This window comes from Lissotriton helveticus, chromosome 3_2, assembly GCF_964261635.1.
Source record: "Lissotriton helveticus chromosome 3_2, aLisHel1.1, whole genome shotgun sequence".
In the NCBI taxonomy this organism is placed as follows: domain Eukaryota; kingdom Metazoa; phylum Chordata; class Amphibia; order Caudata; family Salamandridae; genus Lissotriton; species Lissotriton helveticus.
The window spans coordinates 297246584-297263225 of NC_136062.1; the positions used below are offsets into that span (position 1 = coordinate 297246584).

General features: G+C 47.8%; 1 protein-coding gene across 2 annotated transcripts in view; it reads right to left on the reverse strand.

Annotated features, from left to right (window-relative positions):
- Positions 1-16642, reverse strand: part of TLN2 (talin 2) — a 1508116-nt gene that overhangs the window by 845533 nt on the left and 645941 nt on the right. For both annotated transcript variants that reach the window (XM_078684194.1, XM_078684193.1), the window contains exon 5: positions 6440-6514. The gene's annotated coding sequence lies outside the window, so the exon portion shown is untranslated. The remainder of the gene's footprint in view (positions 1-6439; positions 6515-16642) is intronic.

Below are 16642 nucleotides of genomic sequence, written 5' to 3' on the forward strand. Positions count from 1 at the left end.
GGGGGGGGGTGCCGTTACTGCTCGAACAGCCAGGTCTTGAGCTTCTTCCTGAAGGAGAGGTGGTCTTGGGTCAGGCGCAGGTCGGTCGGGAGGGAGTTCCAGGTCTTGGCGGCCAGGTAGGAGAAGGACCTTCCTCCTGTTGTCGCTCTTCGGATGCGGGGGACGGCGGCGAAGGCGTGGCTGGCTGATCGGAGGTGGCGTTTGGGAGCGTAGAAGTTGATACGGTTGTTGAGGTAGCTCGGGCCTTGATCGTGTAGGGCTTTGTGTGCGTGGGTGAGGAGACGGAAGGTGATTCTTTTGTTGACGGGGAGCCAATGCAGGTCTCTCAGATGTCCGGAGATGTGGCTGTTTCGTGGGATGTCGAGGATGAGTCTGGCTGAGGCGTTTTGGATCCGCTGGAGTCTCTTCTGGAGCTTGGCGGTGGTTCCGGCGTAGAGGGCGTTGCCGTAGTCCAGTCGGCTGGTGACGAGGGCCTGGGTGACAGTCTTCCTGGTCTCGGTGGGGATCCACCAGAAGATCTTCCGTAGCATGCGCAGGATGTTGAAGCATGACGAGGAGACGACGTTGACTTGTCTGGTCATGGAGAGGGAGGAGTCCAGGATGAAGCCCAGGTTGCGTGCGTGGTCCGTCGGTTTGGGTGCGGTGCCCAGGGCGGGGGGCCACCAGGAGTCGTCCCAGGCGGAGGGCGAGGAGCCCAGGATGAGGACCTCCATCTTGTCTGAGTTCAGTTTCAGGCGGCTGGTCGTCATCCACTCGGCTACATCTTTCATCCCTTCGTGCAGGTTGGCTCTGGCGGCGGCGGGGTCGTTGGTCAGGGAGAGGATCAGCTGGGTGTCGTCGGCGTAGGAGATTATGTTGAGGCTGTGTTGACGTGCGATAACCGCGAGGGGGCTCATGTAGACGTTGAAGAGGGTGGGACTCAGCGAGGATCCTTGAGGGACGCCGCAGATGACTTCGGTGGCATCTGACTTGTACGGTGGTAGGCGGACTCTCTGTGTTCTTCCGTCGAGGAAGGAGGTGATCCATTCCAGTGCCTTCTCCTGGATTCCGACGTTGCTGAGGCGCTGCACTAGGGTGCGGTGGCAGACAGTGTCGAATGCCGCGGAGAGGTCGAGGAGGATGAGGGCCGCTGTTTCTCCGTTGTCCATCAGGGCTCGGATGTCGTCGGTGGCAGCGATGAGGGCGGTCTCGGTGCTGTGGTTGGCTCGGAAGCCAGACTGTGAGGGGTCGAGGGATCCATTCGTCTCGAGGAAGGCGGCCAGCTGTTTGTTGACGGTCTTCTCGATGACTTTGGCCGGGAACGGGAGGAGCGAGATGGGGCGGTAATTCTTGAGTTCGGTGGGGTCCGCTGTAGGTTTCTTGAGTAGAGCGCGGAGTTCGGCGTGCTTCCAGCTCTCAGGGAAGGTGGCGGTGTCGAAGGAGGTGTTGATAATGTCCGGCAGGTGGGGTGCGATGACAGCGTCGGCCTTGTTGAAGACGTGGTGAGGGCAGGGGTCGGTCGGAGATCCGGAGTGGACGGAGTTCATTGTGCGGACGGTGTCTTCGGTGCTGATCGGATTCCAGGCGCGTAGGGTGGTGGTGGGTGGTGTTGCTGCGGTCGTGGCGTGCGTCGGTCGGATGCTGAAGCTGTTGTGTATGTCCGCGATCTTGTTGTGGAAGTAGGAGGCGAGGGAGTTGCAGAGGTCTTGCGAAGGGGTGATGTCGTTGTTTCCGGCGTTGGGGTTGGAGAGCTCTTTCACGATGTTGAAGAGTTCCTTGCAGTTGTGTGCGTTGTTGTCCAGCCGGTCCTTGTATGCAGTTTTCTTGGTGGCGCGGATCAGTTGGTGGTGCTTCCGGGTGGCAAGCTTGAGGGTGGTCATGTTGTCCAGTGTTGGTTCCCTTCTCCAGACTTTCTCGAGGGCTCGGCAGTTCTTCTTGGAGCTCTTGAGTTCGTCGGTGAACCATGGGGCTTTTTTGCTGCCGGGTCTGCTGGGCGGGATCCTCAGAGGGGCGAGTTCGTCCGCGCAGTTGCTGATCCACTTCGTGAGGTTGTCGGCGGCCTGGCTGGGGTTCGCTGAGCTGGCAGGAGGGTGCTGGCTCAGGGAAGCGGTGAGCTGGTCGGCTGTGATCTTGTTCCAGCTTCTTCAGGCAACCTGTTGCTGGTGGTGTTGGATCGTCGTTCTTTTGAAGGTGAAGTGGACGCAGCTGTGGTCCGTCCAGTGGAGTACTGTGGCGTGGCTGAAGGCGATGTCTTTGCTGGATGAGAAGACGGCGTTGAGTGTGTGTCCGGCTAGGTGGGTGGGGGTGGACACCAGCTGCTTGAGTCCGAGGTTGGCGAGCAGGGTGATGGTGTTGCGGTCGCTGTTGTTCTCCAGGTGGAAGTTGAGGTCCCCCAGGAGGATGTAGTCAGCGGAGGGGAGGGCCAGCGGGCTGATGAAGTCGGCGATGTCCTCGCTGAATTGTGTGCGTGGTCCCGGGGGTCGGTAGATCAGGGTGCCTCTGAGGGTGGTCCTCGGGTCGGTGTGGATCTGGAAGTGCAGGTGTTCGGCGGTGGTTAGGGTGTCGTCGGTGTTGGTCGTGATGCGGATGGTGTCCCTGTGGATGATGGCGATGCCTCCTCCCGTCTGGTTGGCGGTGCGGTCCCTCCGGGTGATCTTGTAGCCCTCTGGGATGGCGATGGCGATGTCGGGCGCTGAGGAGGCGTTCATCCATGTTTCCGTGAGGAAGGCAACGTCTGGAGATGTGGTGTCGAGGAGGTTCCAGAGTTCGATGGCGTGTCTGTGGACGGAGCGGGTGTTGAGCAGGATGCACTTGAGGTGGTTGCTGCTGGTGTTCGGCTTGGTGGGTGCTGGTGCAGGGCAGGTCCGGATGCAGGTGAACTTGCAGGCGTGGCAGCTGAAGGGTCCGTGGGTGTGCTTCGGGGTGGCTTGGTGGCATCCGGGGATTCCGTCGGTGTTGAGTGCGATGAGTTCGGTGGCGCTGTAGGACAGTCGGGTCGTCTTCCGTCGGTGGGGGCCAGGGGTCCTGGCCCTGGGCGCAGTCCAGGCGCGGACGGGCGCAGACGGGCTTACCTTTGGCGCGCCTTCGGCGCACAATCGGCGCGCCCGCTGCGCGTGACCGCTGCGCGTTTGCACGGTTGCCATATATGGCGAAGTGCGAGGGAGGGCGGAGCAGCTGGGAGGCGGGAGCGGGGAGGGTACACAAAGAAAAAGGGGGCGTGGTCAGCGGCGGTGGCGGGAAGCGGGGAGCGGGCAGGGATTACACGGGGGAGCGAGAAAACTGGAAACAGGGACAAAATGACTATTACAGGTACAACAAATTAACAACAATGGCAATTAAACAGCAGTACACAATAATGCAGAGGGGCACACGGCAGGACAGCGGGGCACAGGAGCACAGACCACGCTGCTCGGGAAGGGGGCGTGGTCAGACGGCGGTAGCTGGAGCAACGAGGCAGGCAGGCGGGAGGTGCACGCAGCAGCCGGTGGCCGTGCGGCGCGGGGGGTGTCCTAGAAAGGTCACACTCACCTGCGTCGCACGGTCGCCATATATGGCCAAGTGCGAGGGAGGGCGGAGCAGCTGGGAGGCGAGAGCGGGGAGGGTACACAAAGAAAAAGGGGGCGTGGTCAGCGGCGGTGGCGGGAAGCGGGGAGCGGGCAGGGATTACACGGGGAGCGAGAAAACTGGAAACAGGGACAAAATGACTATTACAGGTACAACAAATTAACAACAATGACAATTAAACAGCAGTACACAATAATGCAGAGGGGCACACGGCAGGACAGCGGGGCACAGGAGCACAGACCACGCCGCTCGGGAAGGGGGCGTGGTCAGACGGCGGTAGCTGGAGCAACGAGGCAGGCAGGCGGGAGGTGCACGCAGCAGCCGGTGGCCGTGCGGCGCGGGGGGTGTCCTAGAAAGGTCCCGCGCAGACCTCATCAAACAAAACAACATTCCAGAATGCCTATTGTTGGTACTGAGAGATGCAGGGCTGGGTAAAGGGGACATTTTTTTTCTCCATCACGGGTGGCCACTTTATTCATTTACATGCCTTACAACACTTAACTGCTGACACCACTCTCAAGGGGTTTTAAACAGGGAATTTCCGAGGCCCAGGGGTCGGGTTTCCAGCAGAGATCTCACGAGTCTATGCATGGCACATTTATTCCCCTCTCCAAAGCAAACCACTCTTAGCTACACAGTCCCCCACAAGCCACTGAACCAAGCGACACAGCTTTACCCTAGTACAATTGTTGGGTATTATTAACCATGAACAATATGCATAATTTCGTCACAGACTCCAGGGTATTGTTTTTGGTTCTCACCGCTATTTCTTTCTTGGAAGCGTTTACATTGTATCAGATTTGATAACAACGCCTGTCCTGCTAAGAGACCAGCTGTCATTAATTCTTTTTGCTGAAACATGTCTACATTCTTTTCCACCTGCCTGCATAGTCGGACCTGCTGTCACCGAAGCAGTCGTCTGCGACATGTCACCTCTTGCACTGCACACCCGGCCCCTTGCTCCGGCAGGCAGATTGTTTTCATTGAAAAACTCTTCATTAAAAAAATCTCCAATTATCTTTAACTGTGATTCCGCCTGCATATTACATTTTTTATAATTTTCCATTTTAAAGGCATCTGTAACTATATTCACATTAATGTCATATGTCATGTTATTTAAAATTATTGGTCGTGCTATGCATGTTCACAAAGATCTCTCTGACAAGTAACCTCCCCTCCCCCTTTCACACTATGCCCAGGTACTATGTAACCACTGAGACCAGCATCAAATAGGCATAGATCTCAAATTAACTGATGGTCTGATGGACATCCGCTTTTGATATCAAGACACATATACCCAATGGGACATGGTAAGTGCGATCTGCAAGGCTAGGGCTTGTCGCTGGCAGGCTCAGAGCCACCAAGCAGCATGCTAGTGCATGCCTTTGCGTTCGCATCACTAAACAGAAAACGACTTCTCAGGTAACAAAAATGCTGGCCTCTCACAGGCATTTCCTCAGAGCTGACGTTCACATTGTTACTGAGCGGTTTGAAGAATCACACTCTGCTCAGCCAATGGGGAAGTAATACAAAGCTCTACTCCTAGACCCTCCAAATAGGCAAAACATTTGAGGTACATCTGCAGTGGAAAGAAGGCAAGCACCCACATCTCACCTAATCCTTGCCAACTTCAAAGGGTACCAGCTGCCTGGCCACAATACAAGATGAAGACATTTGCAGACCAGGACAATTCCATTACAATGAATTACATTTCTGTGGGTTATATTAGAATTTAAAAAGAGTTGCTGTGAGCTACTTGCTTGGAGAGTTTCAAAGTGTAGACCAATATAACAGAACAAACAAAAACCAAGGGGGAGGAGGAAGTGCTGCTGATATGGACAAGTTTGTAGAACTTTTTAATTTCGCATGCCTTTGAGGCAAGCGAGGTGCAGTCTACAAAGCAAAAATTCACACAAAATGTCAAGAGAGGCCGCATTCACGCCATCTTGTTCAGGATTTCCATGTAAGACTATTTTAAATTTAAGCTTAATTACTGAATTTAAATGGGTTCAACATAGTAAGTGGAGAGCCTGAAAATCATGCAATGTGCAACCACACGTAGGGCAACCGAGCTTTCACGTACAATGATGTTGCAACACAACAAGCCCTTCCACACAAGCACAGCATAACAGTATTAGCATCTCTTCGAAAAGTACATTGGGTAATGGGAAAAAATATCTCAAGGTGATTGGCGCTGCCACCTGAAAAAAACTACCAAATATATCAAAAGGCACACTTAAAGGTCACAAGGCTGATGATCCTACCAGGACAGACTTCATCTATATAGTTTGAGGAAAGTATTTCTTGATGATGAACACCATTACCCAGCCTGAGATGGCCGGCTCATTATAGGGCTGCTCCCGTGTTGGTGTCCACCCAAGTTACTTGTGGTTACTAACTACTATAGAGAGGATGTATTCTGGGTTCCTTGTCCTCCCCTGGTGGCTGTAGTCAAAGATCCTACCAGGACGCCATGAGAACAGTCACGGCACAGTCCGGGTCAGCAGAGTATACAATTTGCAAAAAAGAACAGGCAAATCAGACCTGTGGCAGTCCCTATCAAACGCCAGTGTAACCTGATTGACTTGTACACTTTGAAGATGCTCACAGAAGTCACACAAGTCCACCTCCAATCAGTGGGCCCAGCTCATCAGTGGCGGGCTCAGCAGAAGCTTTTGTGGTGCTCAGGTCACAGATGTGACGCGGGGCCATTCTCTGATTTTATAACAACATCGAGGGCTATGGTTTTCTGCCTTATCACGAATTAGCGGTGGCAAAGTAGGGCACTGAACAGAGTGGGGCCAACACCCCTCAGCTCCAAGCTGGGTGCCACACCAGCAGAAAGCGCGTGTGAATGACAACATAACAAAACACCAGGAAACAGGGCGCGCCTTACCTCAACACTGCTCACAGGTGACTCCTTCCAAAAGAACGATCTTCACTTTCTGACGAGCGGACAGGGTCATCATACCTGAAAGATTAAAATCAAGCCTTGAAACTAAAATACATTCTCCTAAGGCATATGACTATTATATGCTGCACAGTGTAGAGAGCAAGAACACATAAATACGGAAAAAAACAAGTGGCACTTCTGGTAGCGATTTATACGAGAGCCATTAAAGAAGAAATGTATAGCTAAATCTTTTTCACAAAACGTTTGCTAATGTATAAGCTTTTTGTGATTGGAATACAAAGAGTATTCAACTCTAAACTTGGTTTTCCTGTTTTTTGGCCTCCTGACATACAGAGAAGTAGGTTTAGGTTTCAAAAGGCAATTCAGAATATTTGCAATCGGTTCCGCCCACGCAGCCCCCTAGAATCCTGGCCCAATGCCACGCATTCCTGCTGAAAGAGGGGTGTCTTGAGGCCCCCACGGGAGAGCGACAACACTCGCACCTCTGTTCTCCGGCACCCTGCTGCATACCTGCGTCCTCTCTCCTGTTACTTGTTTGAGCATTACATGGTCACTCACCCGAGAGAAGTGTGTACATGCTCCCGTGTTCTCCCGCCACTCTGCTCCCATTGTTTAGGCTAAACGAAAAGCAGGCTGCGAAGCTGAGCGCAGTATTTTGGATGACGAAATGCCCCTTCATGGCTACGAAAAAGGCATCAGTACTTCTTCACAAAGGGATGCACTCGACAATGGTTAGTGAACAACCACAACTCACAACTTCCGAGGTTTGCCTATTATCGAAGAGCACACCCCAGACCCCTGAGGACAGACAGTTGTGGGGTGCTTACACCTACATCCTAGGATAGGAGTTTTTAGGGGCACCGAGTTCTACCCTATGTAGCCACTTACAGCTACTGTGAAGGGTTTAGTATTCACTGTGGTTTCACCAATATGGCACCTAATTGTTTGAATCAGCATACCTTTAGTTTTTGTTGCCTTTAGTTGACAGATGTTTGTTCCTGTCACCAGACAAAGATTATTAACATCCCTATGCCTAACAACACTGTCCACAATCACACAACCCTGGTGCAAAGGCTGGAACGGCACGCACAAACAAAAAGTCCTGCTCTGTCCTGGATCAGGTATTTATTTCCAGTAGCAGCCTAAATGTTAGGATGGGACCTTCTGAATCATCCATACATTCAGTGTCCTGTTTTCCAATAAGCGACCCACTCTTGATTGATGTTCTACATTCACATTCCACCCCAGCCTAGACACTAGCCAGACAGAGTCGTACTCCAAATATATGGGGATGACACATAAATTCACTTCCAGTTCACCAACTGTCTGGACTATCCCACCAATAGTCCTTAATACGTGAACCAGGAGCTCACTGGGCGAAGAAGCGTGCCCTTTGCAGCAGTGAAGCAAAAACAATCCTAGTTTTGCTGTGAATGGAGCCTTGCTCCCCACTTTTAGACTGGTCCAAAGGTCTGGGACACCACCTATCAAACTACCAAACAGCCAGGAACTTATGGATACTATTTCTTTTTGAACTGTCATTCACTCTCTAGGTCATCTCAGTGGTTAAAGGTAACAAACTGAAGCTCTAAGGTCTCAGCAAACTCCTTCTACTACTCCAAACTAATCACACGGTGCAGACAAGAGCCTTTATCATGCTGTATCTGGACCGCTTCAACATCACCTATATTGACCTTTCAAAGAACCTCATTGCCGCTCTAAGGCTAAAGAATCTGGTAGGCAAGCCAGACTGTGCCTAAATCGCCATGGATGCGAGCAAATGGGGCCTGCTCTGCGATCTTCCCTTTGGTTTCCAGTGGAGGCCAGCATCAAATTCAAGATTGTATGTCCCGTCAACAAGGTTTACTGGGGTAGAGGCCAAAATATGTGTAGAACTTGTCCCTAGCCAGAAACCTCACCCCATCATTCACCTAACCTGATCCAGCAAGAGATGGAAATGTAGAAGCCAATCCTTGGCAGTGCTGGGCCCTAGATTAGTGAATGACCTCAAACCCAGCATGAGATCTGGAACTAACCATTTATGACTCAGCAATTTCCTAAAGACTTGCTATGCAACAACCTCACACAGGCAAAAGGTTGCAACCAACCCACACCAGATTCAGGAGACTCCCATCTGATTGGACGCCAACTTCCCCGATTTCTTTAGTGTTATCTTGTAACTCTGGTTAACTAGTTCTTCCACAATCCTTAACTAAATGAGAGGGATCACATAGTGCTATTCAAAACTCAGGTTCAAAGTGTGCATGATGTCACTTCTGTTATAGTTCTGAATTTTCCAAATTGAGCTACTAACGAGGCAAACATTCGGAAGTGATGTTTTAGAGCTGTGGTGTGCAGTGTGCCTTGGGTCTGGACTGAGGCATAAGACACATTACAGAACTAGCTACAAGTAGGTAAGTAACTGCATTGGTGCTTTTGGGTACTGTAAGGGAGGCAAGGCCACATAAAAAGTGCATGGGCCTGCCATATACTCAGATTCATAATTATATTCTAATTGCACTCCAAAATACAGCTGTCCCACTCCGACATTCTTGGCATTTGTGACAATGTACAGCAACTATTTATTCATGGTGATTTACCTGCCCTTGCAGAGGCACAGACAAAAACTGCTGAGTGGTGAGCACTGAGGCCCCGTGGAAGCCTACAGCTTCTTGTACAAGATCAATAGATCAATAGAACAAAGAGTACGGACAGTGGAGACGAAAGATTTATGGATTCAATTTAGATCCCAAAGAAATATGACCATGATATTCAGTGATAACTAGATCTAGTTGCATGAACTAAAACTCGGAGTTATCTGAGCATCAGTGAATTCCTGCCTACAGGGACAGGGCGTAAAGAAAAGGCATCAGCTTTGCTCAATGAAAATGATTTACGTGCGGTTATAGAGTGCAAAAAAGCAAAAAGAACAGATGATGGATGGAAGGCTTTACAAATCTAACATTCACCCCAGTCACAAATCTGAGTTTCGTCCATCATTTGTTCTTTTTGTGATAGAGTGCAAGCATAAATCTATAATACATTCTTTGCTAAGCCTTAAAACATGCAATGTCTTACTCAGATATACACGTCAATAGTGATGACATTTCTACAACAAAATTAAATTATAGATACACACTAGCCAGGATAAAAATGAACACTTTTTAAAAGTTTAAGGGTTATAATGGAACCGGGAGTCAGGATTTGGTGGGGTTGCTAATGGTTAGTGGCTAGTGTGTGAAAATTAAACGGGTGGATTGTCTAAAGGATGTCGAGAACGCCACAGGAGTGATCCGGGTAGACAAATCTGTACAACTTTTCCCCCTACAAGCCTAAACCTCTTCAAGGAACACCATTGGCGAGAAAGGTATTTGTGAAGGATCATTTATTTTAGGAAGCTATTTAATTACATCCTAGAAGCCTCCATGTTGCCTTCTCTATTCCGCAGTTCTCCAGCTGGGCTAAATCAGCTTGAGCACGAGCATCATATGCTTCACTATGGAACTTAATCAGCATCAGAATGGGTTTCATATGCTTCGCCGTGGTGCTTCATAGTTTCATATGCTTCACTATGGAGCTTCATAGTTTCATATGTTTCACTATGGAGCTTCATAGTTTCATATGCTTCGCTATGGGGCATCATCAGCTTCAGCATGGGTTTCATATGCTTCACTATGGAGTTTCATAGGCTTCGCATGGAGCTGGGGCTTCGTCTGCTTCAGCACAAGGTTCAGGGACCATCTGCTTCCACCTCAGGCCTCATCGGCTTCAGCACAGCATTTGGGGTCCTTCTGCTCCAGCAAAACTATTCGCAACACTTAAGTCAATATGATACACAGAACCCAGCAATATGTGTATGAGATACTATTGCCTTATAGCCCGCTGACGAAGACTATACCAATTGTTAAAAGCCCTGAACCAGTGTTATAGGCCACAGCTTGTTCTTCTATGTCCATATATTCCTCGCCGCTCTAGGGTCGCTGTACACCAATAGTATGCAGGGAAATGCAATTGGTGTTCTAACACTGGTGATCCCCAGATACCAGTCTGTAAATATGGCGGACTACAGAGGTGTGAACTTTCCAAGTTGATAGCATGTCAGGCGATTCCAGCTCTAAGTTTTCTCACTGAGACCACATAACTGGATAAGGGTGGGGAGAGAAGGCCTAAAGGAGGCTGTCTGAGGGGAGTGGCCTGGTACCAGGATTTTGTTTTGTCAAAAAACATTTGGGTGCTGAAGAATGGCAGGAAACCAGATTTTTAAACTATCTGGACTGGACGAGGTAAGAAGGTTCATGGCAAGTGCTGTCAGGGAAGATGGTTGACCGGCATTTTAATTTTTTCTTTTAGAAGGGAGGGCGGGTTACCAATGGGCAGCAGGGGTTGGTGACAGGACAACAGATAAACATCGTTTTGAATGTACAGGACAAGGGTCGAGACAGAGGGATGGGAGGCCATTCCATGACCCTTCTTCCCCTGCACAGCGGATGCATGTGACCGCTTCTCAGGTGAGGACTCATGGGGGATAATCCTCATAGTATTGCAGAAAAGTAGCCGTCAATAACAGCGACTTGACAATATGAGGCTTCAGTGTTTATGTTGTAATTTGGAAGTCAGGGTGAAAAACCTCACTTTTACAGTGATTCTACACAGATTGTAAGCTCCATACTGTCTCTATAACAGCCTATCAACTATTTTGTTATTAAGGATGGATTGTGACACTCGAAAGCTCCTGCAGTAAAAAAAATATCACTCTTCACTTGCAATAATATATAACAAGCAAGTAGTGATCTGACTGCAGGCTATCCTTCTGCTGGGTCAGCACACCACTGCATCAAAGACAGTTCCCTGTCTGTGGCACCAGGCATCAGCGCAGGACTGCAAGCTGAGAGGGGTCTATGGAAAGTGGGCATACCTCTCTCTTGCCCTGCTTGCCTTTACCAGCCATTGGCACAGATGAAGCTACGAATGCAGAGGTACGCAAGAGTTACGCAGTTCAGAGTGTGCTGTGACTTTTCTGCCTACATAGTGGCTGCGTCTTCTCTGTAGCACTTAAGGCCACATTGATGTTTTCATAATAGTTGATGCAATATAGTATCCTAGCCCTTAGATAAGAACTAGGAGAGCGATGGTAATTGTGAGCTATAGAAGTGTTATTAACATAACAAGACATATGACAACAAAGTCCTGAGACTTCGAAACTAGTGAAACTTTGGAATCGGCGATTATTTTGAATTAGACCCCCTAAAATGTGGCGCTTCAAAATGCTTTTGAGGTCTTTATAATGATGTGTCTCATACTCCTGTCTGGTAACTGGTGAATCTTTCAGTGAAGACATACTATGTATAGCAGCCTTTTAAACTGAGGATGGTCTTGGGTATGCCTGATGATTTGAGACTGAAAAGTCTGCGCTTATTCTAGCTTTCACTTCTTTCCATGTGCCTTTTCCATTGGACAACATAACCAGTATGAGTAGGATGCCTCTGAATTGACAGCAGAATGCATTTCTACCACACTATATTTCCGTTTTGTTTTTGTGTATTAGTTTCGTGTTGTCTGAGTACTGGCTTTATATCCCCATTGGGCTCTTTAACCCATTCCATGCTCATGACGGCTCCACGTCGTCATGAGCCACGGGCGGCGTATGCTCATGACGGCGTGGAGCCGTCATCAACTGCCGCTCTGCCCACGCTCCGCCTGCGTGGCACTAATTCCCCGCGTGTGCGGGCGAATTAGTGAGTGGGTGGGGTCATGACGGCTCCATGCCGTCATGAGCACAGGCCGCCCATGACTCACGACGGCGTGGAGCCGTCATGAGTAAGGGAGCGCCATGCCCACCCCCTAGCCCTACCCGCCCGCCCCGTGGCTGAACTCGCGCCTCGGCAAAGAGGTTAAAAATAAAAAAAGAAAAGGAAAAAAATCTGATTTCAAATTTTTGTATATTTAATACTAAATGACATTGAGTTTTCTGGGGAAAAAATAATTATTGCTCTGGGTGATCACTATAGATTTGGCCATATTTGTTCTGCAAATTGGATTTTTTAAATGTTTTTCCTTTGGAAGCATCTTTTGATTTTAATTTTAGAATACCGCTACTTCCTTGGGATTATTGGGCTGCACTAACTGGGTGCAATGAATAAAGTGCGCAGCCGGTGAGCAGTGAGAAACAAGCACTCACCTCTTCTGTCACTGCATGCCGAGATGCAACATCAGAACAGGTGGGGAAGAAATAGGCCTCGGGTAAGCTGCTTTAGGTATTAATCTCCTTTTTCTTTGCCCATTCCTCCTAGAGAATAACTACATAAAGTAAAAGCATTTGATGTCAGATACCATGATACCTTAAGCCAATTCAGGCTCTTATCTCGATAACGCGGATAAGCTTCCTAAATGCCTAATGTGAGGTCGTAGGCGACTGGCTAATGTTTCGGAGGTAGTGACACACGTCGCGGCGGTGTGGGACAGGGTAATACACTGAGTCCTTAGGCAGCCACCATTCAGTAGATCCCTCCCACTGGGCTAGCTAAAGTCATACAGAAAGATTTCAGACGTCATGACATAGAGATAGGACTGCGGGGGGCTGCCTCCTGTTGGGGGATCTCTACCCAGCAGACACATTCATTACATTCGCGGAGGCCAGGTAGAGCTTTGGCTTGCAGCTGAGCAGCTTCCACAATTTGCAAAGCTAGAGGGCACTCAAAGGTCGATCTAAACAGACTTTCCGAATGTACCACCGGTGTCCCAGCCCTTGGAGATACTGTTGGAGGGTGGACAGGGGAGACAATTGATTTCCAGGTTGGTTTCAGATGCTGACAGCAGATCAACCGACACCACTGAACAAGGCCTTACAGGTGTGGAAAACTGACCTGCAATCTCCACTCATTAATACGGAATGGGCACTGGCTTGTGCACAAGTGCAGGAGGCAGCAGGTAATGCCAGGTTTAAGCTTACACATTTCAACTTCATGCACCAGACATATATGACCCCGCTAGGCTATACAGGGTATACCCCGAGCAGTCATCGGAGTGTCCTACATGTGGTGAACCAAGTGCAACATTTGTACACATGACCTAGACATGTAGGATCTTACGGACATACTGGGAAGACGGGGCTGAGAAACTGATGAGGGTAACAGGGTGGGTATCCAGCTAACGCCTAGTGAGCTTGATCCCCAGACCCGAGAAGAGAGCAATGCATTATAAATTCACAAAATTGGGTCTTTTACTGGCCAAACGGTGGGTCGCAATCCCACCACAGTGGAGAGAAGGCAGAGAGACATGCAGGAGAGAGTGCTAGCGGTAGAGATCCGTCTCAAGCAGGTTTACACAGATGATACGGTAAAAGAAGAGCTCAGGGATTGGTCGGACATACTTCACCACCTGCCTGGAGAAGGGGACTCCATGGATGGCGAGTGTTCCCAAGGACTGGATGATGACTGCAATGGAGAGATGGTGTAGAGTGAGTGCTGCTACACACAACACCCGATGGATAAAGAGATGGGTAACAGGGTAAGAGTGTGCAGGAGGATGCTTTTGGTATAGCCCCAGTGGGTTAGCTATTTCCGGATTGGATTGCTTCAGGGTGTGCTGGGGGAGGGGCATGGGTGTTATTGTTTTTTGTATCATGCTGAAATATGTTAACATGCGTTGGGATTGATGCTGTTATGTACGGAGCAATTAGCTGTAGGACTGATGCGGACTAGCGCTGTTGGACGTGCTAGTAAGATGCTGTACTGAACTACCCTGTATTGCCATCTTATATCTTTATATCTCATTGATGGATATGTTCATGTATTTTGAACCTACAATAAAAACAGAGTTAAAAAAAATCTGACTCTTATCAAACCCACTATGCATTCTGGCACTGAAAGTTTTAGGCTGTCAACCATCACTACTAGTCAAGAAAACCCAAAATGCAAATAGCCAGGACTGGTTTTAGTGGTCAGACCAAACATGGGAACCTTTAACTGCTATAAAAGCGTGCAGTATAATATCAAAATATTCGCAACTGTATGTTAAAAAGCATAGTGCACGAGGTCACATTAGAGAACTGTGATCTTCTGCTTTGATGTGGTCATGATAGGGTATAATGTATTTCAGGAAAACATTTCAAACAATACTTAGCGGCCTTGTCTACATAAGACCTATAGTGCAAAGCAACAATCACAGATATTTAGTCAATGTATATAGGTCACTTCAAGTGATCCAAATGTTAGAGAGGGAAAAGGTGTGTATGGAAAATTGTATTTAATACTCAGAAAGTAAATTTAAGACAAGGGTACAGAATAAAGAACAATGTTATAGGAGGAATATTTCAGAAATAATAATCAAAACAAGGACTCTTTTATTTTGGTATAGCCGATTGAGATTGTTTTTTAATTACAACTCTGTCTTTTAGGGTTTTCAAGAAATGATTCATATGTCCTGAGGATGGTCTCTTCAACTCAAGATTAGAGACCGAACCGTCGACATAAACGCTTTGTCTGCTTAATCAATAAATCAACTGTAAACAGGCGGATAAGCGCATACAATTGTTATAGAGAGTCCTTGTTTTGATTATTATTTCTGAAATATTCCTCCTATAACATTGTTATTTATTCTGTACCCTTGTCTTAAATTTACTTTTTGAGTATTTAATACAATTTTCCATACCCACCTTTCCCTCTCTTCCATTTGGATCACTTGAAGTGACCTATATACATTGACTAAATATCTGTGATTGTTGCTTTGCACTATAGGTCTTATGTAGACAAGGCCGCTAAGTATTGTTTGAAATTGTTTTCTGAAATACATAATAACAAAATCCCTTGAAGGTATCTATACCCGATCATATCCTTTGCCCAAACCCTCAAGGGTATATTGGGTTGCTCATTTTTGGTTACTTGATGTGGTCATGACACTCCTAGTACCTTGCTGAAGGATTATAATGTAACCTTGGGGGTACTTTATTCTAAAGTATAGTCTGATTGCGACATCACTGCGTATCTGCAATAATAAAATGGCATAGCCTTCCTTCTGTAATAGCGGACTACAACTATGCTGTGGCGTGTCAATGCCTGCTATTAGAGATGTATGGCTATTGCAAGTCGCCTTGTAGTTCTGAGAGCCTAAAAATGTACTTTTAGTACGTGGGTGACTGGCATGGAACTTGTTTTCGTCACATTTTACAGAGATAGAATGCCAAGGTGGGAGAAATACAAATCTTTATACACACTGGGAGTTCACAGGGAACGGGCTGGCCTGAGCCATGCCGTGCCAACAAATACACAATATTTTCACAAAAAATGTATTTGGCCTTAGTCCTTGCTCCAGTACATGGCAAACTCATCAGTGTTCATTATCACTATCCTTCGAGTAGAGTGCATAAAAGGGAATACCGAACCCTCGTAATTGGTTATCAGGTTTCCCCACTTCCGGTCACCGAGAAAAACAGATGGATATCAGGCAAAGTCAGGCCAAGAGAGGAGAGAAGCTTAAGAGAGCCGACAACACCACTGAGAGAAAGAGAGGAAAGCATTGGCAAATGAACAATCACGGATGAAAAATAACCTGCAAAAGTGCAATCAAAAGACATGAAGTGCAGGCTGCTGGAAGAAAAAAAAGTATAAGATGCAATAACGTATAGGTAACCTTGGATTAGCCAAGAGGTCCTAATAAAAACTATTGGACCCTGAACTTACTTTTTGTTCACAAATTTTGCTCTGAGAAAACAAAACTGAAACAAAGTTCTATAGGGAAACTGCATCTCTTTCCATTCTACAGAGCCCACCTATACCTGTGGTTGAACAGCGTAACTGCTCCCAGACTTTAAGGTGCCCTCTGTTGCACCGTTTCCTATAAACTCAAGAATCCAAATTACACCCGATTAAAACAGTTTTGGCAAACATAATCTGAGGGTACATTAATTTAGGCAACATTTTGCACTCCTATTCGGAAAACGGTCCCAAAACCACGAGCACATGTAAAACAATTAACGTGTATTTATGCTTTAAAGAAGAAAATAAAATGAACGCAGGCTAGGTTGCACTTTGCAAATACATTTCAGACATTTTGACCGAATCGGTCCACACTCTTCTCAATACCCGCTAAGGCGGAGGAACGTCGCCTCACTGCTTTTCAGCAGTGCAAAAAAGGAGAAAAAATAATAACACTATGTTATCATTATTTTATTTTTCTGTGCTGAAGCCA